The sequence below is a fragment of the Balaenoptera borealis genome, assembly GCF_965194805.1.
Source record: "Balaenoptera borealis genome assembly, chromosome: 9".
Taxonomy (NCBI): Eukaryota; Metazoa; Chordata; class Mammalia; order Artiodactyla; family Balaenopteridae; genus Balaenoptera; species Balaenoptera borealis.
The window spans coordinates 45,896,051-45,919,584 of record NC_138873.1 but is presented as its reverse complement, the minus strand read 5'-3'; the positions used below and the strand labels follow the sequence as shown (position 1 = coordinate 45,919,584).

General features: G+C 36.4%; 2 long non-coding RNA genes across 2 annotated transcripts in view; one reads left to right on the top strand and one right to left on the bottom strand.

Annotated features, from left to right (window-relative positions):
- LOC309634640 overlaps positions 1-23,365 on the bottom strand; it is a 170,694-nt gene extending 147,329 nt beyond the window's left edge. The window contains exon 1 of the long non-coding RNA XR_014248272.1: positions 13,434-23,365. This is a non-coding gene — a long non-coding RNA (uncharacterized lncRNA). The remainder of the gene's footprint in view (positions 1-13,433) is intronic.
- LOC309634622 overlaps positions 1-23,534 on the top strand; it is a 333,842-nt gene that overhangs the window by 114,841 nt on the left and 195,467 nt on the right. The gene's annotated exons all lie outside the window — the stretch shown is intronic.

Genomic DNA, 23,534 nt, shown 5'->3' with positions numbered 1-23,534 from the left:
AAGGAGAAGAACATGTTTGAATTCAAATTTGAGTCCTACGTAACTTTTCCACATTTGATGCAATGTAAGTTTTGGCTAGATTGACCTGAAATTGTCTCTTTTTCTGCTTATTATAATCCTAATGTCAAGATTCATTTTACAGATGGATGTTAAGTGATCTTGTTTCAATATGATGTTTTCTCTTTCATCCTTTTCCCCATATCCGTATTGATGTAATTTAATGTTCTGCCTCTTTGATTCAGAATTAAATTTTTCTCTGTTTCTTGTATTTCTACGTAACCTCTCTAAACTACATCAAAGAATCTGTATCCTGTTTTATTCTCTACTTATTTGATCATCTTTATATCCTTGGCTGTCTTTCTGGTACTCATCAACTTCACAATGGGACTATATTTTAAAATATTGGTGTTCAGAGAGGATGGGGGGGTTGGATTATTAAAATCCATGTTTAACCAATTTACAATTTTATTTATATAACACTTTAGTATTAGGAAAACTAGATCTTTTATTAAGTGGGAACAACACATATATTTTATGTTTGCATACTTCCTGTGTTTGCCAGTTTCCATGAACTAGATGCTTGAGGCTACAAAAGAATATATTCTCCTCCCTTATCCTCAACCAAGAGTGAAGTATAATGGTGTGATTTTTTTTTTTGAATTTGAGAACCACTTTATTTTAAATAATTTATTTTTCCAGTCATTTTCCAGTCACAAGAGAAGGTTCTTAAATGATATCTCTAAGGCAGTGGTTCTTTTTTTTTTTTTTAACATCTTTATTGGAGTATAAATGCTTTACAATGTTGTGTTAGTTTCTGCTGTATCACAAAGTGAATCAGCTATATGTATACATATATCCCCATATTACCTCCCTCTTTCGTCTCCCTCCCACCCTCCCTATCCCACCCCTCTAGGTGGTCACAAAGCACCGGGCTAATCTCCCTGTGCTATGCGGCTGCTTCCCACTAGCTATCTATTTTACATTTGGTAGTGTATATATGTCCATGCGACTCTCTCACTTCGTCCCAGCTTACCCTTCCCCCCTCCCTGTGTCCTCAAGTCCATTCTCTATGTCTCTGTCTTTTTTTTTTTTTTTAACTTTTATTTATTATTTATTTATTATGTTTATTTTTGACTGTGTTGGGTCTTCGTTTCTGTGGGAGGGGTTTCTCCAGTTGCGGCGAGTGGGGGCCACTCTTCATCGCGGTGTGCGGGCCTGTCACTATCGCGGCCTCTCTCGTTGCGGAGCAGAGGCTCCAGACGCTCAGGCTCAGTAGTTGTGGCTCACGGGCCCAGTTGCTCCGCGGCATGTGGGATCTTCCCAGACCAGGGCTCGAACCCGTGTCCCCTGCATTGGCAGGCAGATTCTCAACCACTGCGCCACCAGGGAAGCCCCCTATGTCTCTGTCTTTATTCCTGTCCTGTCCTGCCCCTAGGTTCGTCAGAACCTTTTTTTTTTTTTTTAGATTCCATATATATGTGTTAGCATACAGTATTTGTTTTCCTCTTTCTGACTTACTTCACTCTGTATGACAGTCTCTAGGTCCATCCACCTCACTACAAATAACTCAATTTCGTTTCTTTTTATGGCTGAGTGATATTCCATTGTATATATGTGCCACATCTTCTTTATCCATTCATCTGTTGATGGACACTTAGGTTGCTTCCATGTCCTGGCTATTGTAAATAGTGCTGCAATGAACATTGTGGTACATGACTCTTTTTGAATTATGGTTTTCTCAAGGTATATGGCCAGTAGTGGGATTGCTGGGTCATATGGTATGATATTTTAAATGTGGTGGAGGGCATTAATATAAGTTGAAAATCTAATAAAAAATCTGTTTTCAAACAGGGTATGGATTTTTCAATAGAAGTAAGAGGAAATGTAATAATAAAAAGCTGCAAGGTAATAGCAGTGTAATAAATCCCCATCTCTTTTTCTCTGCAGGCCTTTTGTCTTAAAGCAGTATAGAAAATACTCTCAACTTTATAAGCCCTATCGAAAGCTAAATTTAGTGTTTGAAAGGTGAGGCCACCTCACTGACCTTAATTACATATCTTTAAAAATACAATTGAAAATATTTTTTCCCGTACAGGGGTTGCTGACACCTGGCTGTCGCAGGCCATATCTGAACCCATCTTCTCAGTCATAACTGTAAACATGTAGTTTCCAGTGCTCTTTTCAGGCGGTATGTTAGCAGTGGACTTGCTGGTAAACTCTAGGGGATATTAGATGGTCACTTTTGGAGGACACATCAACAAGGCATGTTTGAGGCTCACAGGAAGGTATTAGAGTGGACGTGAAAGAAACAGACTTCAATTCAAACCCCATTTCTCTCTCATTAGATGTGTGGCCTGTTAATAAACTGAGGATGCCATAGTACCTGCCTTGTAGAGGTAAGCCAGGCATACTTACGTGCTCTTATGAGTTTAATTTTACATTAAGATCTTTCTCTTCCAAAGACATGCCTGACTCTTCACTAGAAAAGACTGGTATCACCTAAGATTGGATAAGCAGGGTGTAAGCCACCTGTGGGAGAGGCGGGGGATTAAAAACCAGGCAAAGATGCTTGGATTTAATATGGCGAGAAACGGGAGGAGAACACATTTTTGAGCATAAGAAGCAGTGTGTTTTGGAAGCGGTCTTCCAGGTGAAAAGTAGTTCATAAATCAAATCACATTTAGAGTACAGTCTAAGAGGACATCTTTCTTTGTCTATATAATGGGATAAACACTGTCCACCTCTGAGTTATGAGCATCAGAGTACATAGTGGTGCTTTATAACCATAAGGTATCATACAAGTAATACACAGGAACAAGGGCAAGGGGGAGTAAGACAGGAAGAAGCTTGTCCCGACCTCTTTTTAGTCTCTGCAGATGCAGAGGGTGATTTTCACAGGTACATCACACACTCCCATTTATTGTCTATTCCAGAAAATAAGAACTGTAGAGCTGTAGACCTTTGGCTGTGTGGTGAGGGGGAGGGTCTTGGTCCTCCTAAAATCATGTTTTAAGCACATAGATCATAAAGGAAGCCATTTAAATGTTCACTCTCCTCAGTCTCGAGTGCATGTGGAGATATATTTAGCAGTATAAGCACAGTTCCCTGCAAAGTAGCTCTACCCTTTTTGCTTCCACAAGAACACACTGAAAGCAAGTGAGAGGGATGTTACTGCAGTGATTACTCAAATCATCTTTAATTTGTAAAGAGTATAATTCACAAACCTCATTAACTATTTTCAGGGGCAAACAATGTGTAATATTCTGTTTGCTGAGACACCCAGGTGGAGAACTTTACGTTAGCCTGGACGCAGAGTGGTTTACCTTCCCTTCTTCGTGAATGTCATATGACTGTTGTGAAGGCAGAAGGTACCTGGTAGCTAGGACCAAGGATGCTCCATCCAATCCTTCCTGTAGTCTCCCCAGCATGGGTTCCTCATGTTTCTCATCTCCCTTCTTTCCCTGCTCCTCCACCTCCATCTAATGCTTTTCCTTCACTCCTTGCCTTTCACCGCTGCCCTTTGCTGATATTTCTTGTGTATTACTAACACATTCTGGAAATGGGAGTGCTACCAAGAGATGTTCTAATAATACTTGAGATGTGAAAAAGTATCCTATACTTAAAAAAATAAAAGCCGAGCAGTTCTTAACTGCCAGATGAAGATCAGTGAATATGATTTTTGTATAGAAATTCTTTGGTATTGACAGCATTTACCACCAGAAAACACAGTGTCAGCCTCTGTATCAGTTAGGATGACTAGTGTGGGGCAGGACACCTCCCGATTCTGCTGCATAAACCAAATGCCTTTGGCCTCCATGCAGGTCTAGGCTAACATGTGTCCCCCAAACTGAGAAGATGTCATGGAGGAATGTTGCAGGAAAATTTGAGGGTCAAACAAATTATGAGAGGTCATAAAAGGGAATGTTGGGAACAAAAGAAGAAATCAGAAATCTAGGAAAAGGAGTCTCTGAAGTAACAGACGTAGCAAGGAGGATAAGAAAGAGCAATAAAGATTCTTATGTATTTTGGCGACTTGATTATTGAGTGGTCCTTGGAGTGTGCGTGCCATGGGGAAAACACAAATCTCCTGTCTCTCTGCCTCAGAGAAGAAGATTATTAGAGTTGCTTTAAAAAAGATAAAAGGTGTGAGGGACAAACTCTCAGATGGGATAAATGTATACAGCACAGACACCAGAAAATATCTCCCCAACAGAGAAGCCTGAAATAGCTGTGTGCTCCCCACTGGCACCACCGAAGCTGCTCACAGAGCCTAGTAATTCACTGAAGGGAGGGTTTTTTAAAAGACACTTTCCATTACTCTGCATATGTGTATCGCCTTTGGAACAGTTATTCTGCTGAGCTTTATACCAAAAGGGAACTGTTTACGCTATCATTTGCAGCTAAACCCGTGTGTGTGTGTGTGTGTGTGTGTGTTTGTGTGTGAAAATTTGTAGGAAAATATTCAGAATAGTGTTTCTTTAACCCATGGTTGATTTTCACTACAGAAATCAGATGTTAATGTGAACTTTTATTTTCACTCTTCCCGAAATCACCAGGAGGCCCTGAGTATTGGTATAAGACGCTAATCCAGGAATTCGAGATATTTGCAAAATATACTTGGCATGTCCTTGATTAATAGTCTTAATTATATCTAAAATGCAATTTTTAATTTGAATAAGAGAGAAATATAAACTTATTGAAACAAAAGTTAAGCAGTAATGATAAGTAAAATTGCTGGGAGGGAAAAGAATGGAGGAGTTTTGTGATGCTGTCGAATAACTCTGAGTTCACTACGTTTTGCTACTGTTTTTTATTTTATTTTTTTAAACACAAAACATGAAATTTACCATTTCAACCATTTTAAATATATAATTCAATGGCAGTGAGTACATTTATAATGCTGTGTAACCCTAACCACCATCCATCTCCGGGATGTTTCTCATCTTCCCAAACTGGAACTCCACACCCATTCTCCCCTCCCTGAGTGCCTGGCAACTACCGTCCTACTGTCCGTTTCTATGAACTTGACTGCTCTAGTACCTCATACAAGTGGAATCATGTAGTAGTATCTGTCCCTTTGTGACTGGCTTATTTCACTTAGAATAATGTTGTTAAGGTTTTTCCATGTTGTAGTGTGTGTCAGAATTTTCTTCCTTTTTAAGGCTGAATAATATTCCATCCTATGTATATATCACTTTTTGTTTATCCTTTTGTTTGTTAAGGGCACTTTGGTTGCTTCCAACTTTTGGCTGTTGTGAATAATGTTGCTATAAATGTGCGTAAAAGTATCTGTTTGAGTCCCTGCTTTCAATTCCTTCAGGTGTATGCCCAGCAGTGGGATTGCTGCATCATATGGTAGTCCTTTTTTAAACTTTTTGTTTTGCTGTTCTCCAGAGTGGCTGCACCATTTTACATTCCCACCAGCAGCGCACAATGATTCCAATTTCTCCACATCCTCGCCAACATTTAGTCTTTTTTCAAACAATAGCACTTTTAATGGCTATGAAGTGGTATCTTTTTTAAAAAATCAGATAGATTACTGACTAATTTCTGATACAGATTGAATGTATTTACAAATTTTGATTTTACTAACAGAATGTTTTATTCTTTCAGGATAGGTTACTTTTCAGTATTAGTGCCCAGCAGACCTGTAGCTAATCCGGTTTAGGCAGGTTAGATAACTCCCGCATGGTCATTTGGCAGTAAGGGATAGAACCAGAATGCAAAGCTAAGTATGTCTGACTCCATCACACAAGTCTCTTGAGACAAAATCTACCCACAAAATCTTATATTGTAGAATGATGGGTGTCTACCAAAACTCCAGTAAGGATATATAGTTCATATCCGTTGAAGGCTTACTCTGTGCCAGGTACTATGTTAATGGCTTTACAAACATTATGGCTAACTCTCACAGCAGCCCTATGTTTACACATAAACAGCCTGAGGTTCAGAGAACTTAGTTTACTATTCAGTATTATCCAGCTGTGAGTGGATGGACCGGGGTTCAACGTGAGGTCTTCACACACTCAGGCCAGAGTTACCAGTAGGGCATATACTTAGAATTTTGCCTCCACAAGATGCGTATATCAAAAACTGCTGGGAAGACATCCTGTTTTTGTCCAGTAAAAAATTTCTAAGAGTATTTATAGAGGGAATATGATCCCTTGGAGGATGGGAAGAGCACAAGTACATAGAGATGGTAAGAAGAGGATTCCAGACAGAGGGAAATTGTGAGCCTCTAATCTAGAACCAGGTCTGGTGCGGCATTTCAAGGCTGCAGCATCTCGGTGGTGTTGGGTATATCTCCAAATTAGTGACTACATCAGCAGGTGACTTGAGTCACTTCCTGGTCTAGCTTTGTCTGCATCCTCCTGCCTCCTAGATGGCAGTGTTATATTAGCCACAGCCTCTGCAGTGGCAGTCAGCTGCATCTCTTGCTTCCTTTCATGCGTGAAGAATTCCACTCCAATGCCTGGTTTTAAGAAACAAGATCTGATCCCGTGGGGATCAATTTTAGTTTCTGCTTCCCTAAAGAAGCCAAATATCAGGCCTATTCTGCTATGACTCAAAACCCAGCAGATAGTGGCTTTAGCCCCTCTTACCACTTCCTGTGTGCACTTTTGCTTTGCTTCATTTTGTGTGTGTGTTTAGTTCCTGATGATATTTGTTTTTTCTCTTTTTACCTATCTCTCAATGCTATGTGTTTAGAACAGCAGGGATGCTTCAAAGTGTGACCGTACAGATCTTTACTGATTAGAAGTCCTGGAATAAGGTTGTGAGGTACCATTAAGTCAGGGCAGAATGGAAAGGGGTGAAGGGGAGTGCGCTTTCCAAGGGGGCTGTGAAAACTCAGGATTATTCAAGGAGGCACCAGTAATAAAGGGAGTTCAGTATCCATGGCTGGGTCACAGCAGTAGGGATCTGAGCTGCAAACTGTATTCAGCATTAGACTGGAGGCATAATGTGGTTTGGACAATCAATTCAAACTTCAAGTGATAATGGATTTGGGACAGGAGAGGAAATTTCAGGATCTCACTTGTGTGGCCTGTAAACTCACTTCCAACACAGCAGGAAAGTGTAGTGTCAGGTAAGGTAAATAAAGTGACATTGTACTGTGGTGGCAGGGTTGGGTGAGAAACTTCATCTTTTCAGAATATTCACCTTTCCTTCTCAAGCCAGCCAAGAAACCCATGTGAGTGGGTTTGTAGTGGGAGGTTCTGGTACCTCTGGCTGAGAAGTATTGAGAAAGACAAACTTTAACATCAGGTCCTTCTAACTCTGACATTCTACAATCTATAAAATAGTCTATTGAATTTTTCTACCTCTTCTACTGCTTCTATTATAGTTAATATCACAAGGTCATTAGCTGTAGTGTGCTTGAAGTGCTTATTGCACCCACATGGAAATAGGGCCAGATTAGGTACCATATAATAAGGAATACTGTTTATTGCCAGTACTTCAAAATAATATCTGTAAACAAAAAGGTAGGTTTTCTTGCTTATTTAATTTTCCAAATGGCTTTTTGTAGTTCAGGACCGTCTAAAGAAAACAGAGGCATTAACTGAAAAGAACTTAACTGTTAGTAAGACTAAACTACAGAGAAGTTGATAAATAAGTGAAGCATAAATTTCAACATAATAGAAATAATGCTCAGCTAAGACTTCAATGTGATTCTCATGGTAATTGAAAATTAGTAGGGGCTTGGGGATAAATGTAATTCTTGAAAGGAATTCTTTAATTTTGGGGTCTTTTTTTTTTTAAATGAATTTATTTATTTATTTATTTTTGGCTGTGTTGGGTCTTTGTTGCTGCGCGCGGGCTTTCTCTAGTTGCGGTGAGTGGGGGCTACTCTTCGTTGTGGTGCACAGGCTTCTCATTGTGGTGGCTTCTCTTGTTGCGGAGCACGGGCTCTAGGCACATGGGCTTCAGTAGTTGTGGCTCATGGGCTTAGTTGCTCCGCGGCATGTGGGATCCTCCCGGAGCAAGGCTCGAACCCGTGTCCCCTGCATTGGCAGGTGGACTTCCAACCACTGCGCCACCAGGGAAGTCCCTTGGGGTCATTTTTTGATTAAATTTTCTTTCCATTTATCCGTTTATTCAAAAAATATTTATTGAGGGCCTACTATAGGAAATATACTTTGCTTGACTTATGTTCCACACCCTTATAAAGCTGATACAAGCCATCTTTGAGCTGACAATCTTCTGTATCCTTGTGGGATACATGTTATCCCTTGCTGGTTGCATGTTAAATCATTCCAAACCACTTTAGCTCTTCACTTGTATCTGAGCTGACAACGGATTCTCAGAGAATTCCTTCTGAGAGTGAATGAATTCTACTCATTCGCTTAAAGACTATCTAGTAAAGTCTAGTCTAGTGGGACTTTGTGACACTTTTTCCTGCTTTTGCAATGAGCACTTCTATTATAAAAATGTATACATGTTGTCTCAGCTCAGATATGCTGGGAAATATGAAAACCATTCTTTAGATTAAGGTAGGAATAGAATAACTTTCAGACTGGATGCTACTTAGGAGAGCTTCCCATTTCTCACCTCAATCAATTACTTGGAATTCCAGTACTCAGTGACTTCTCCCTATATCAGACTGTCTAATTTGGGTATGGTCCACAAACTCAAATGCCTGTGGGATTTGAGAAATAATAAATTTGAATAAACATGAATAAAACAAGCAGTGCCCCTGGCAATGAGGAGGGGTAAGAATGTGGTCATCTGGAAAGTGCATACGCTACCTAACGGGACAGCCATCACTCAGCTGCCACTGAATGTCCCATATGGGAAATCTTGTCTTTTATTGCTAGACCAGCTCATGTAATTTGTAAGCAAAGACAGATTCTGAAATGTTATATAAAATTTCCAATTGAAGATAAAATAGAATTTAAAAAAATCACCTGACTAGAGAGAAATATTCATGTTCCTGAATTTCCATTTCGTGACCTCTTCTATACTCCTAAAGCTGAAAAAAAAAAAAAAAAAGAATTCACTCTCTATCTTACTGGGCTTGGCTATTTTAAAGTGTAATGTCTATCTGTAGTTGTCATGTACAATGTGAAATATTTTTTTCAGTTTGCAGTTATAGACAAAACCGCCTTTATAATCAAGTCTAAAAATAAAAAAAGACTGATTATACTTTAGTAATTTCTTGCTATTTCTCATACAAGTTAAAGGAAGAACTAATATGACAGTGCTATCTTCATTCCATCAATCATTACACAGTTTCTGGGAGAATCAACTTTCAAGATTTTAATAAGTTTACTGGAGTTCTGAAACCAAATTAGGAAGAAGTATTCTGGGTGAAATGTTCCCCGAAAACTCTTTATAAGCTAGGTAATCAAATCACCAGTGAAGGAACTTAATGCACGAAAAGTAAGAGAACTTAAAAGGTTTGGATCCAGTTCTCCTTTATACCAGAAATTATTCAAAACTATAATCTCTGCTTTCTCCAATCTTTGAATTCACTGCTGATTTCCTATGATCTTGAGCAATGCTAGCATATAATAAGGTGCTTGATTACATTTCTTGATGAGTAAATGAATGAAATAAAAGGAGAGGAAATTTAGAGTCAGCAAGTAATGATAATGGTCATAAAACAAAACCCCACTGAGGAAGACAGAAAATATGGTCACAACACGTCTAGGTCATAGGAAAGAGGACCCCTTGTGCACCTAGGGACAGATGTGGAAAGATGTGCCAAGGAACAGCCAGTTTCAACCTGACTGGGAGGCTGTCACATAAGTGAGCTCCAAAGTACATAAACAGAAACAATGGGACAAAGTTGAACAAAGGGTACATGCTTTGTAAATGTTTTTCAATTCTTCCTTTGAAAGGATTGGATTTTGATTGTCTCTCACAGTCTGGGACAAAGGTGCCATGATTAGAATTGTGGTAAGTACAAAAATCAACTGATAAGACTTTAGGGCTGGGTAGGTAACAACTGCTGGTCTATAAGATTTTTTAAGTCATCATTTTTTTTTTTTTCCAGTGGTTGTATTTACCATACAATAATTGTTGGTATGGATTTCATAGTACAAGAGAATTCAGCATCTTAATTGATTAATCAGATTAAGCTCATATTGGTCAAGTAAAATATCTCTTTGCTTTGTGGAAAGAGAGGCAATTTAAGGCCATTGAATCCAATAATAGTTTCAAATCAATCAACTGAATTACTCCCTGACTTGATAGATCAACATGGTGATTTTGTAATGAGCTATGGGCAAGAAACATTTACAGTTGCCAACTTATCATTTCAATATCAATGGTGGAATGAAAAATAGACTCTGTTCCCAGCTGGTTTCCTTGTGAGCAGAACAAGTTAAACATGACTGTGTTTCTTAGGTAGAGTCAGAAACAACATTAGATAAGAGTAAATTAAGGGTCCTGCTTTGTTTTATTAATTACTAGAAAATTATTCATTCTCCTCCACAAGCATGGCAGAATCATCCTCTCCCACTCCAGGCTCTCCACCATCTAAGTTCTATCTTTACACCAAGATAGCTATCTAAAATTTAGTGGATCTCAATATTATACCATATAATGTATCATATTTAATTCTAACAGCAACACTGCAAGGCCTGCATTTTAAATCAATGTCTATGTATTTAATTCTAAGTAAATAAAATGATTGGTTTGATTATTTAAGGTTATTAAAAATGGTGGTTATACATCACATTTTGAGATTTGGAAATATTAATAATTTTTTCAATATGTTCATATGTTGAACTTTTATATAATTATGTTAAAAACATATATATTTATATTATATAAAGTTTCAATATATGTTAAAAGTACAACATGGCACATGAAATAACAGTAATATACAATTAAGATATAGTGTATAGATTAAAATAGGCAAATTAATCTTCTAAGAAATTTTCAGGAAAAGCTTTGCAAGTTTAATACCTAAAAATAGGGGCTGCTACCCAGTGGTATATACTTCTAGTGATTTTAGAGACTGAAACAAAAAATAATTAAAATATGGACACTTCATTTAGTTTATATATAATAAATTTGGAGATGTCTAGGAAATGCATTAACGTATTTTCCACTCTACTGTGTTGTGGTTTTAAAAATATGCATACATAAGCTATTATAGGATCCAATCATGTTAATTAGGTGATTGTAGGACCAGGACATTTAGTTTCTACAGACTGAGGTAATTAAATGATTCAATGGCATGAGGGAGAATGATTTTGGAACTCTTGTTAATTTGTTGTGAGAACTCTGCATGTCCATAAGATATTTCTTCACATTTCAAAGCTGAGAAACTTGATTCCTAAATCTTTGGTTGCTTTAATCACCTGAAACCTCTTCACCATGAATTGTGTAAAATAATAAATTATGTTAGGGTATGGTGATATCTTCAAAGTGCCAGGAATTTTCAGGCTCACCTCAGCTGTTATTCAAGAAGCTTACTTTTGAAGACAGAGGGGAAAAAAGTGAAATCCTGAGTTCACTCATTGCTTGGCTTTCATACTACATGCCAAATCTAATTGTGCACTAGTTACCCTATTACTGGATAGTGTGAATGGCATCTGTGTAAACTATGAGTACAATTAAATGATTTTCCACAGTCCTGTTTGTGCTTTGGTGTCTGTCAATGTATAAAATTGAGTTTACACTGAAGTAAAGGGGTGCTGGGTAGCTTTATACAAGTCCTGGAATTATCACAAGAAAAATAATTCAACTACAAAAAGAAACATAGATGTATCTTAACTTACCTTTAAAGATTGAGGAACTATGCATTTATTTTTCTTTGCTACTTCAAATATGATTTTGAGTAAATATTCTGAAAATAGTCATCGAATCCCATTTCTATTTAAAAATTAAATAAACAAATTAGATGAAAGTGCAACACACAAAAATGTTTTCAGCGATTTAAGCTCTTGTCAGTGAAGGCAAGCATGAAGTGCACAGCAAAATCTTATTTATAAAAATGTCTTTGACTTTCATTTTTCTGGTATAATAATGTGGTATTTTGATTGTATAAAAGATACTTTTAATTTAAAACAGAAATGACTAAGCTCTAAACCTAAAATAGCAGTTAACAGTGCTTTAATAATTGAGAAAGAGATTAAGAAGACCCTTGTAAATTTATCCTTAATCATAAACTGTGTGAAAATTATATAATTTGAAAGTCAATTTATTTTTGGCAGGTTCTTTTCGTTATGCATATGTCACAGATTGAAAATATCTAATTTGCATATAAAAGTCTAAGTAGCATGTCTTCTGGAAATAGAAATACTTAAAATGCTGAATTAGCCTCTTTACTATGTATAGAGAAACACTATCATAGATTCTGAGTTAAACTATATGTCTAGGCTGATGTCCTGAATGGGCTAATGTCCATTAACAATCAACAAATTAGTGAATTGCCTTTATTGAAATTTCTTTTCTCAACCTAGTGGTTTGTTTAACTGATGTGACCATTAGGAGCTATTAGCATGTTAAGTTGGCCTTAGAAACAAAAGGATAAACACAGCACAATTTATTATTTTGCTAGGCTAAGCAAGCATGGTTTACATGCATTACTGCCTTCTAACAATGCCAGTAGTCATCTGTTGAATAAATATTCTGTTGGGCTAAGAACAAAAGAATCAACAAATCTATGATCTACTGAACTTCTAATTATTGATATGTTTTAGCTAATTTGTAGACTTTGAGCCATATGTATGTAGACCCATCCAAAATTTCATATTGTGTTGGATTTTTTCAATCAAATATTACTATTATGAATAAGAAAAATGCATATTGCAACCAGATGTGGGTGAAACTTTCTTAAAATGAAGCTACTTTCAAATGTACTCCATTTAATATACATTAAGGTAAAGGAGAATCAGATGGAAGTATTTATTTAAATGTTCAACATCCTCATGTTGATTTTTTACTACTGCTACATTTAGTTTCTCGTTATTGGTTTTATATCTAGGAAAGCAGATTTAGCAGTGTCATATAGAAGTCTGAGGAGAATCTCTTTCCATTAGCCTGTTTTATTCTGATTTAAATGCCTGTGCTTTTGAAGTTGTTTCTGATAGTGTTTCAGAAAGAAATAGGAATTTTTGTATGTATTCATTTTCCTTAGCTTGTGCCTTACAGGAAGAAATGGAGGAAATAACATTTCCAACAGACTCTGAGTATTGCACTAGGCATGTGGCCCCATTGCCCCAGTTTGAGCCTGAATTTTCGTTAATTCGCTCCATGAATGTTTACTGATCACCACCACATGCCAGATACTTTTCTAAGCACTAAGGTTACACACTGAGCCCAAAAGAAAAAAATCCCTGTGCTTGTGAATCTTACATTCTAGTAGAGGAAGACAGACAACAGACAATAAACCTGAGTAAGAAGGATATTGAAGGATGATAAGTGCTATAAAAGAAAGAACAGAATAAAGAGATTGGAAGCGGTGAGGGAGGGGGAACAAGTGGCCTTTTGAATAGAGTCATCCAGCTTCCCTCAATAAGAGTGACACTAAAGTAAATATTTTAAAAAGGTAAGGGAGTTTGTTTTTCAGATATCGGAAGGAAAGAACACTCCAGGCAGAGGGAACAGCTAGTGTAAATGCTCTAAGGCATGTGCTTGCCTGATGTGTTCAAGGATCAGAGTAAACAAGGCTAGGTAAGAGATCTGTGGGAAATGAGGTCAGAAGGAAAAAACAAGGAGAGTCTTATATTCCATTGCAAGATATGTGGCCTTTACTCTGTGCATGGTCTCCCATATGTTTTAAGAGTATCACTCAGACTGCTTTAGGAAGATTAGACTGTAAGAGGGTCAGGGTCTATTAAAGGAGGCCCGGTTAGGTGTCAATTGCAGTGATCCTGGAGAGAGATTATGGTGATTTGGTTGTGGGAAGGGGGATCACAGGACATGAAAAAGTAATGAAAAGTAGTCTGATTCTGGATATATTTTGAAAGTAGAACCAAGAAGATTTGGATTGTGGAATAGGGAATATGAACGAAAGAGAGAAATCAAGGGTGGCTCCAAGGTTTCAACCTAAGTGGCTGGAAAGATGAATTGACATCCACAGCTCATTGGGAAGAGTTGTGGGTAAGAGTAAGAACAAGAGTTCAGCTTTGAACCTGTTGGAAGGTTGCCAGATTGAGCAAATAAAAATACAAGGCAAGTCCGTGGAAGTTCTCTTGGTCAAATTTGTATTTAAATGTGTATTTAATCTGGTAGTCTTAACATGTTGTCATCTAAATGAAGATATTGCAAAAGTATTTGGGGCACAGCTGTGAGCTGAAATTGTAATTTTTGTTAACATGTAGATGAAATTTAAAACCATGAGACTGAATGATACAGCAAAAGACATGAGTATAGATAAAGAAGGACAGAGGTTCTGTGGCCTTCCTATAGTGAGGCTTGAAGCATCTCAACTTTTATAAAGCTTGGGAAGAAGAAGAGGGAGTTGCTAAAAAGTCCAAGAAAGAGAAACAATAATAGCAGGAAAACCAATAGAATGTAGTGTGCTAGTAGTCAAATGAGGAAAGATTTCAAAGAGGAGGGGGCAATCCATTATGATAAGTGCTGATAGGACTAATCCTATATAGAGGAAAATATTGATGTATTAGAGAAGAAGAGTAATTGCTGAAGCAATGTCCTTGACTAGATAGGATGTCATGGATTCAACTAGTCACGTATAGGAATGAAGCTTGGCAGCAAGAGTAACAGATAGGAGGACAGAAAATGCAGTGACAAATGCTGGTGGGTAAGCAGAGGAGGTGGTGAGAGTCGGTGGAAGTTCTCTTTGATTGCTTCAGTTTTCTCAGTGAAGTAGGAGGCAAGATCATAGTTGTAATTCAGGATAGGTAAAGAAATATTTGGAATTTGAAGAGAAAGAAGACATGAGACACATCTAGGTGAGGAGAGTAACTGGACAAGTCAAACATAGCATGATTGGGGAGCATTAAAACCCTCTTAATTTGTGGGCATGAATTTAAATTGAAACTAGTTAAAATGGTTTTGTGTTATTTGTAGCACATCCACACCAAAGTAGGGCATTGAAAAGTTTATGGTGAAAATTAAAGTTAGGATTTTAAAAAGTGAGTGTTACTTACCAGATATTACCCAATTTAGGTGAAAAAATCTTAAATATAATAGACAGTCCTCCATTTGCCAGCACCAATTTATAACAAATCCGAGAGAAGTTCCTTTACATGGTGATGAGTAAAACTATAAAAGATTTGTTGAGAAAGACTAAACCCAAAATAAAGGAGAGCTTTGTATACTTTACTATGTAAGAAATTATTAAGGGGATCCTGAGCTTAGTTTTCAGATCCTCACAGAAATTGGTAGGAATTCTAAACCAGTATTAAGAATTCACTTTCTAGTGAAGTTTACCTTCTCGTCCACGTTTTTTTTTTTTTAACATCTTTATTGGAGTATAATTGCTTTACAATGGTGTGTTAGTTTCTGCTGCATAAAAAAGTGAATCAGCCATATGCATACATACATCCCCATATCTCCTCCCTCTTGCGTCTCCCTCCCACCCTCCCTATCCCACCCCTCTAGGTGGTCACAAAGCACCGAGCTGATCTCCCTGTGCTATGCGGCTGCTTCCCACTAGCTAGTTAATTTACATTTGGTAGTGTATATACGTCCATGCCACTCTCTCACTTCGTCCCAGCTTACTCTTTCCCCTCCCCATGTCCTCAAGTCCATTCTCTATGTCTGCGTCTTTATTCCTGTCCTGCCCCTAGGTTCTTCAGAACCTTTTTTTTTTTTTTTAGATTCAATATATATGTGTTAGCATATGGTATTTGTTTTTCTCTTTATGACTTACTTCACTGTGTATGACAGACTCTAGGTCCATCCACCTCACTACAAATAATTCAATTTTGTTTCTTTTTATGGCTGAATAATAATCCATTGTATATATGTGCCACATGTCACATCTTCTTTATCCATTCATCTGTCGATGGACACTTAGGTTGCTTCCATGTCCTGCTATCATAAATAGAGCTGCAATGAACATTGTGGTATATGTCTCTTTTTTAATTATGGTTTTCTCAGGGTATATGCCCAGTAGTGGGATTGCTGGGTCGTATGGTAGTTCTATTTTTAGTTTTTCAAGGAACCTCCATACTGTTTTCCATAGTGGCTGTATCAATTTACATTCCTACAAACAGTGTAAGAGGGTACCCTTTTCTCCACACCCTCTCCAGCATTTATTGTTTGTAGATATTTTGATGATGGCCATTCTGACTGGTGTGAGATGATATCTCATTGTAGTTTTGATTTGCATTTCTCTAATGATTAGGGATGTTGAGCATCCTTGCATGTGTTTGTTGGCAATCTGAGTATCTTCTTTGGAGAAATGTCTATTTAGGTTTTCTGCCCATTTTTGGATTGGGTTGTTTGTTTTTATGATATTGAGCTGCATGAGCTGCTTATATATTTTGGAGTTTAATCCTTTGTCAGTTGCTTCATTTGCAAATATTTTCTCCCATTCTGAGGATTGTCTTTTCCTCTTGTTTATGGTTTCCTTTGCTGTGCAAAAGCTTTTAATTTTCATTAGGTCCCATTTGTTAATTTTTGTTTTTATTTCCATTTTTCTAAGGGGTGGGTCAAAAAGGATCTTGCTGTGATTTATGTCATAGAGTGTTCTGCCTATGTTTTCCTCTAAGAATTTTATAGTGTCTGGCCTTACATTTAGGTCTTTAATCCATTTTGAGTTTACTTTTGTGTATGGTGTTAAGGAGTGTTCTAATTTTATTCTTTTACATGTAACTATCCAGTTTTCCCAGCAACACTTATTGCAGAGGCTCTCTTTTCTCCATTGTATATTCTTGCCTCCTTTATCAAAAATATGGTGCCCATATGTGCGTGGGTTTATTTCTGGGCTTTCTATCCTGTTCCATTGATCTGTATTTCTGTTTTTGTGCCAGTACCATACTGTCTTGATGACTGTAGCTTTGTAGTATTGTCTGAAGTCAGGGAGCCTGATTCCTCCAGCTCCGTTTTTCTTTCTCAAGATTGTTTTGGCTATTCGGGGTCTTTCGTGTTTCCATACAATTGTGAAATTTTTTGTTCTAGTTCTGTTAAAAATGCCATTGGTAATTTGATAGGGATTGCATTGAATCTGTAGCTTCCTTTGGGTAGTATGGTCATTTTTACAACATTGATTCTTCCAATCCAAGAATATGATTTATCTCTCCATCTGTTTGTATCATCTTTAATTTCTTTCATCAGTGTCTTATAGTTTTCTGCATACAGGTCTTTTGTTTCCTTAGGTAGGTGTATTCCTAGGTATTTTATTCTTTTTTGTTGCAGTGGTAAATGGGACTGTTTCCTTAGTTTCTCTTTCAGATTTTTCATCATTAGTGTTTAGGAATGCAAGAGATTTCTGTGCATTAATTTTGTATCCTGCTGCTTTACCAAATTCATTGATTAGCTCTAGTAGTTTTCTGGTAGCATCTATAGGATCCTCTATGTATAGTATCATGTCATCTGCAAACAGTGACAGCTTTACTTCTTTTCCGATTTGGATTCCTTTTATTTCTTTTTCTTTGATTGGTGTGGCTTAAACTTCCAAAACTATGTTGAATAATAGTGATGAGAGTGGACAACCTTGTCTTGTTCCTGATATTAGAGGAAACGGTTTCAGTTTTTCACCATTGAGAATGATGTTGGCTGTGGGTTTGTCATATATGGCCTTTATTATGTTGAAGTAAGTTCACTCTATGCCTACTTTCTGGAGGGTTTTTATCATAAATTGGTGTTGATTTTGTTGAAAGCTTTTTCTGCCTCTATTGAGATGATCATGTTTTTTCTCCTTCAATTTGTTAATATAGTTTATCACATTGACTGATTTGCATATATTGAAGAATCCTTGCATTCCTGGGACAAATCCCACTTTATCATGGTGTATGATCCTTTTAATGTGCTGTTGGATTCTGTTTGCTAGTATTTTGTTGAGGATTTTTGCATCTATGTTCATCAGTGATATTGGCCTGTAGTTTTCTTTCTTTGTGACATCTTTGTCAGGTTTTGGTATGAGGGTGATGGTGGCCTTGTAGAATGAGTTGGGGAGTGTTCCTGCCTCTGCTATATTTTGGAAGAGTTTGAGAAGGATAGATGTTAGCTCTTCTCTAAATGTTTGGTAGAATTCGCCTGTGAAGCCATCTGGTCCTGGGCTTTTGTTTGTTAGAAGATTTTTAATCACAGTCTCAATTTCAGTGCTTGTGTTTGGTGTGTTTATATTTTCTATTTCTTCCTGGTTCAGTCTTGGAAGGTTGTGCTTTTCTAAGAATTTGTCCATTCCTTCCAGGTTGTCCATTTTATTAGCATATAGTTGCTTGTAGTAATCTCTCATGATCCTTTGTATTTCTGCAGTGTCAGTTGTTACTCCTCCTTTTTCGTTTCTAATTCTATTGATGTGAGTCTTCTCCCTTTTTTTCTTTATGAGTCTGGCTAATGGTTTATCAATTTTGTTTCTCTTCTCAAAGAACCAGCTTTTAGTTTTATTGATTTTTGCTATTGTTTCCTTCATTTCTTTTTCATTTATTTCTGATCTGATCTTTATGATTTCCTTCCTTCTGCTGACTTTGGATTTTTTTGTTTCTCTAATTGCTTTAGGTGTAAGGTTAGGTGTTTATTTGAGATGTTGTTGTTTCTTGAGGTAGGATTGTATTGCTATAAACTTCCCTCTTAGAACTGCTTTTGCTGCATCCCATAGGTTTTGGGTCATCGTGTTTTCATTGTCATTTTTTTCTAGGTGTTTTTTGATTTCCTCTTTGATTTCTTCAGTGATCTCTTGGTTATTTAGTAGTGTATTGTTTAGCCTCCATGTGTTTGTATTTTTTACCGATTTTTCCATGTAATTGATATCTAGTCTCATAATGTTGTGGTTGGAAGAGTTACTTGATATGATTTCAATTTTCTTAAATTTACCAAGGCTTGATTTGTGACCCAAGAGATGATCTATCCTGGAGAATGTTCCATGAGCACTTGAGAAGAAAGTGTATTCGGTCTTCCACGTTTTTTAAGTGGCTGTCAGAGACAGGCTCTGGATTTCTTACTTAGAATGTTACTTAGAATCTCAGTGGTAATTACAATTTACTAAATTGCAGTTTAGTAAGTACGATTATCTCAGTGGTAATTACTAAAATGCATTTTAGTTCTATCGAAACACGTTATATACTTGGTGAGGTACAATCTTTAGTTCTTAATCCATTAATTTCTCCGGAGTGTCTTGCTTTCCTCCAGCAGCTCAAATTCTGAAAAATACTGACACCCAGCCTTTCTAGGTATGAGAGTGGCTGTGTAACACTGTAGCTCCCTGATTCTCAAACCAAGCTGAGTACTCTGCTTTGTGGCCATGATCCCTGCCAGGTACATTTTTTGCTGGTATGATGAGATTTCCCTGAAGAATAGTTTTCCCTGATAACTGTAGTGAAGAAAGGGCTGTTTGAAATTTATTTTGTTGGAAAAAAAGTGACTTCTTTCTTCGACTCTCAGTTAAAAATGCATCTTTTTTTTTTTTCTTTTTTTTTGGTAGTGCTATGATAGTTTTGTACAATCATCAAATATCTCCTTAATAGCAAAAGCTTAAAGGCATTATTAAAGTATAATGACTTGAATAACTTTCTGTCTAACATAGCTTAGTCCAGTGGCTCCTTAGTACCAGTCCATGAGCATAATTGGCTGTCTGTGATGATATTAATATAGACGATACAGATATTTACCATAATCTTTGGTAAAATGAGAAAAACAAGGACATTGTAAGATTGTCAACTGTCTTTATTTGAGAAACACTGTGATTACATCCTTTTTAATTTTATGGCAATAATGGGTAATACTTCTTTTTATTTTATATCATGCTTAATTTTTGAAAGAAGTCGACACTCTATGACCTCTAATTTAATTTTAAGATTTAACTGGTCTGTCAAATACAGAAGACAGTGAACCAAATATTTAGTCCATATATGATCCCATGAAGAACAGAGCATATGCAGGGGCTTAGAAAAACATAGAAAAGGTGAAGAAAGGAGCAGTTCTGTTCCCTTCATACAGGAATAAAAATCCATTTATGCCCACAGCTAGAAAAATTTGGTTTAGTGTTTCCAAATTGATTGATTGCATTATATTTTTAAAATTAGGATGAAAAATATGTAGCTTAAATGTGACTTTGCTTATAAACTTTGTATAAAAATTCTAGATGGGAAATAGAAAAATTATTTTTCTGTAATCGACCTTTAAAAATCATCTGTGTTTTCTTTACATGGAAACTAGATGTTTACTTTTGTGACTGTGTGTGTACCTTCATATTGGAGACTGACTAATGCTTAGAAGGGCAAAATGTCATAGGCAGATCCTAGGCAGGAGGCAGTCAATCCCCTACAGTATTTCAAAAGGTCCTTCTGAGTAATTTTTTTCCTTGAGTGTTTAGATGCCTGTGGAGACATCTGAAAAATAAGATCCACAAAATATTTTGTAGTAGATACCTATAATCATAGAATTATCTTAGATTAAGTTTTAAGTCATGTAGAATTTAATAAATGATTTTATTTAAACTGGGATGAAAATGCTAAAGAAACTTGAAAGAAATCTTATCCTTAGGGTAACCATATTTTCTATAATATGCTTTTGACACATCATGTAAAAAGTAACAAAAAAAACTTGGGGAGAAATATGATACTCTGAAGTTTAAATACTTTACTATGTTCTACAAATCTCTAATTATTAAAAAATTAGATTAAGTTAATTAATGGAAATGATTTTTTAAATGTTCAAATAAAAATTCAGATTACATTATACTTTACCAATTAAAAAATAGTTTATGGTGAGGTGATTTTTAATAAGTCCCTAAATACTTTTATCATAGATAGCAAACAAAGAAAACAACTGTTTTGAACTTAAATGTCTAATTATCGAGTACTATTTTGAAAATCTCTGGTAAACATATTTCATGCCATCCAGTGTAGTTATCTGGGCCAGAATAGCTCAGGGGTGAAAGTACATACTAGAAACAGACTACCTGGGTTTTTTTTTTTTTTTTTTTAATTTTTATTGGAGTGTAGTTGGTTTACAGTGTTATGTTAGTTTCTACTGTAGAGCAAAGCAAATCAGCTAGACGTATACATATATCCCCTCTTTTTAGGATTTCCTTCCCATTTAGGTCATCACAGAGCACTGACTAGAGTTCCCTGTGCTATACAGTAAGTTCTCATTAGTTGCCTGGGTTTGTATCCCTGCTCTGCCCCTTACTTGCTGTGTAAAAATGAACAAGTTACTTAACTTTTCTGTGCCTCAGTTTGTTTTTTCAATCTGAAAAATTGAGATGTAATGGTATATACCTCGCAGCCATAGAACTGTTGTGAGCCTCACCTAAATTGGTACATTTGAAATGTTTGGAACGGTAACCTACATACGATCAAAGTGTTAGCTATTATTTTTTGAAATAAAAATCTTGAAGTTTATGCAAAATGTTAAAAAATTACATACCATACAATGTCAGGTAAAAAAAAAACACAGGATACACGATGAAATATGTTATGTGGTTAAATTGGCTTTTCAGATATGATTAAAACAACTCACAAATAGAAAATGTCTGCAAGAAGAGTTACAATCTGCAAAATGTTAAAAAATTACATACCATACAATGTCAGGTAAAAAAAAAACACAGGATACACAATGAAATATGTTATGTGATTAAATTGGCTTTTCAGATATGATTAAAACAACTCACGAATAGAAAATGTCTGCAAGAAGAGTTACAATTGAGGAGTTTATAGTGCAACCTACATTAGTGTCTGCTTTGCGTAGATATTCAGTATTCACAACCCTAACCCCCAATTTGCAAGTAGTGGGGAACATCTTGTCCTTTTAAATGTGGACTCTGCCATAACTAGGGAGGGAGGCACACAGCCTGACAGAGGCGGCCCTGGGGCTGGCTGGGGCAGTGATGCACTGCCCCTACATGCCCTCACCTTGCTCAACTCTAATGTGTCACAGACACTGGTCACTGGAGAATAATCAAAACTACAAATATTAAACTGGAAAAAAGCCAAAGTCAAACCTATTCCTTGATCTATTTCTGCTGGTGTTGCCAAATTTTTCGCTGTTTCTATGATCACAACAATGGATCCTCATTGAGCACAGCAATTTGAGAGTTCTAAGAGAAACTTGTCCTTTCTTTTTTTTTTTTAATTACCTCTCTCTGGATCTGAAATATAAAAATATACAATCACTTTCCTCCTTAAAATCCTACTGTTCACAGGGATTGACAATATGAACTTTATCCCTAAATTTATGGTTGCTTTTATTAAGCAGGTTCAGTTGTCATTAAAGACTGTAAATCCCAGTTTGCTTCCAGTTGTACCACAGCTCAGGACTGGTTTGTTGCTCTTATATTAACTTGGCGAATATAACTAGTGTTGAGATAAATGAATGGGCATTTTCTCATTACAGAGCTGCTTACTGTCAAGGACAATATCTAAAGCTGGAATTGGGGCAGTTTGCTTGGAAGTGAGGGGAAAGGCATAAAATCAGTAATAATGTTTATATTTTTTTCAATTATACTTTTTTTGGTGTTGTAAAAGAATTTCAAAAAAAAGACTTCTCTTTTTCAGCAAAGAAACCATAAAGTATTTTCTTTATGGAACAATAAGTAATGTCTGCACATGTATACTGTGGCCACACATTGTGTGCAGGTTAACTGCTAACTTAATATTAGAAGAATCAGTATGGTACAGTTATCCAGATTGGATATTATCTGATTATTCAGTTTCTTTTTCCCCATTTTTCCATTAGTTTGTTACTAAGGGATGAAAATGTAGGTGGTTTTATTGGAATTTTTGTCTAAAAATTTGCAATAAACTGTATATTTGCAATAACAAATATCTCTATATTTGTCTTGTGGGCATTTGTCCATATGAAAAAATTATTATAGCAGCAATTTCTTTCATAACTTCCTGAACATATTAGCTTTGCTTGGTAATATAAATTTAAAAATCATTGATTATTAGTATGATGCTAGCGTTCTAGAAAAGATTGCACTACTAATTTCTGTATTCACTTAGCAGTCATGATGCTACAGTTAAACTCATAATTAGTAAAATATATCCTTCAGGAGGTACTTGTGTTCAGCCTTTTCCAAAACTTTTCTAAAATTTAGGTGATATTCAGTGAAACAAATACTTTTAATCATCTGCAGTCTGTAATCCTCTTTGTACAAGATCACACAGAAATCAGCAGCATAATATTGGAACAAAGTCAGGGAAACCAAAAGAAAGTGGATGTAACTGTGAAATCAAGGGTGTTCTATGACGGTAGGGGGTAAGGTTGGAAAGAAAGATTGGGTCTAGATTGTGAAGGACCTGTGTGCTTTGATAAGAAGTTTGGGAGCAATGAATGGTTTTGAGCAGCAAACTAGCAATGAAATATAGGCTTAGGGAACATCTCTGAAAGCAAGTCTGGTTGAATGTAAGCATGCTGTCTTGGGAATATGAGCCTTTTACTGTGATTCAAGCAAGAAATAATGAAGGGCCAGACCTATAGAGAGAGAAAATAGAAAGGAAGGG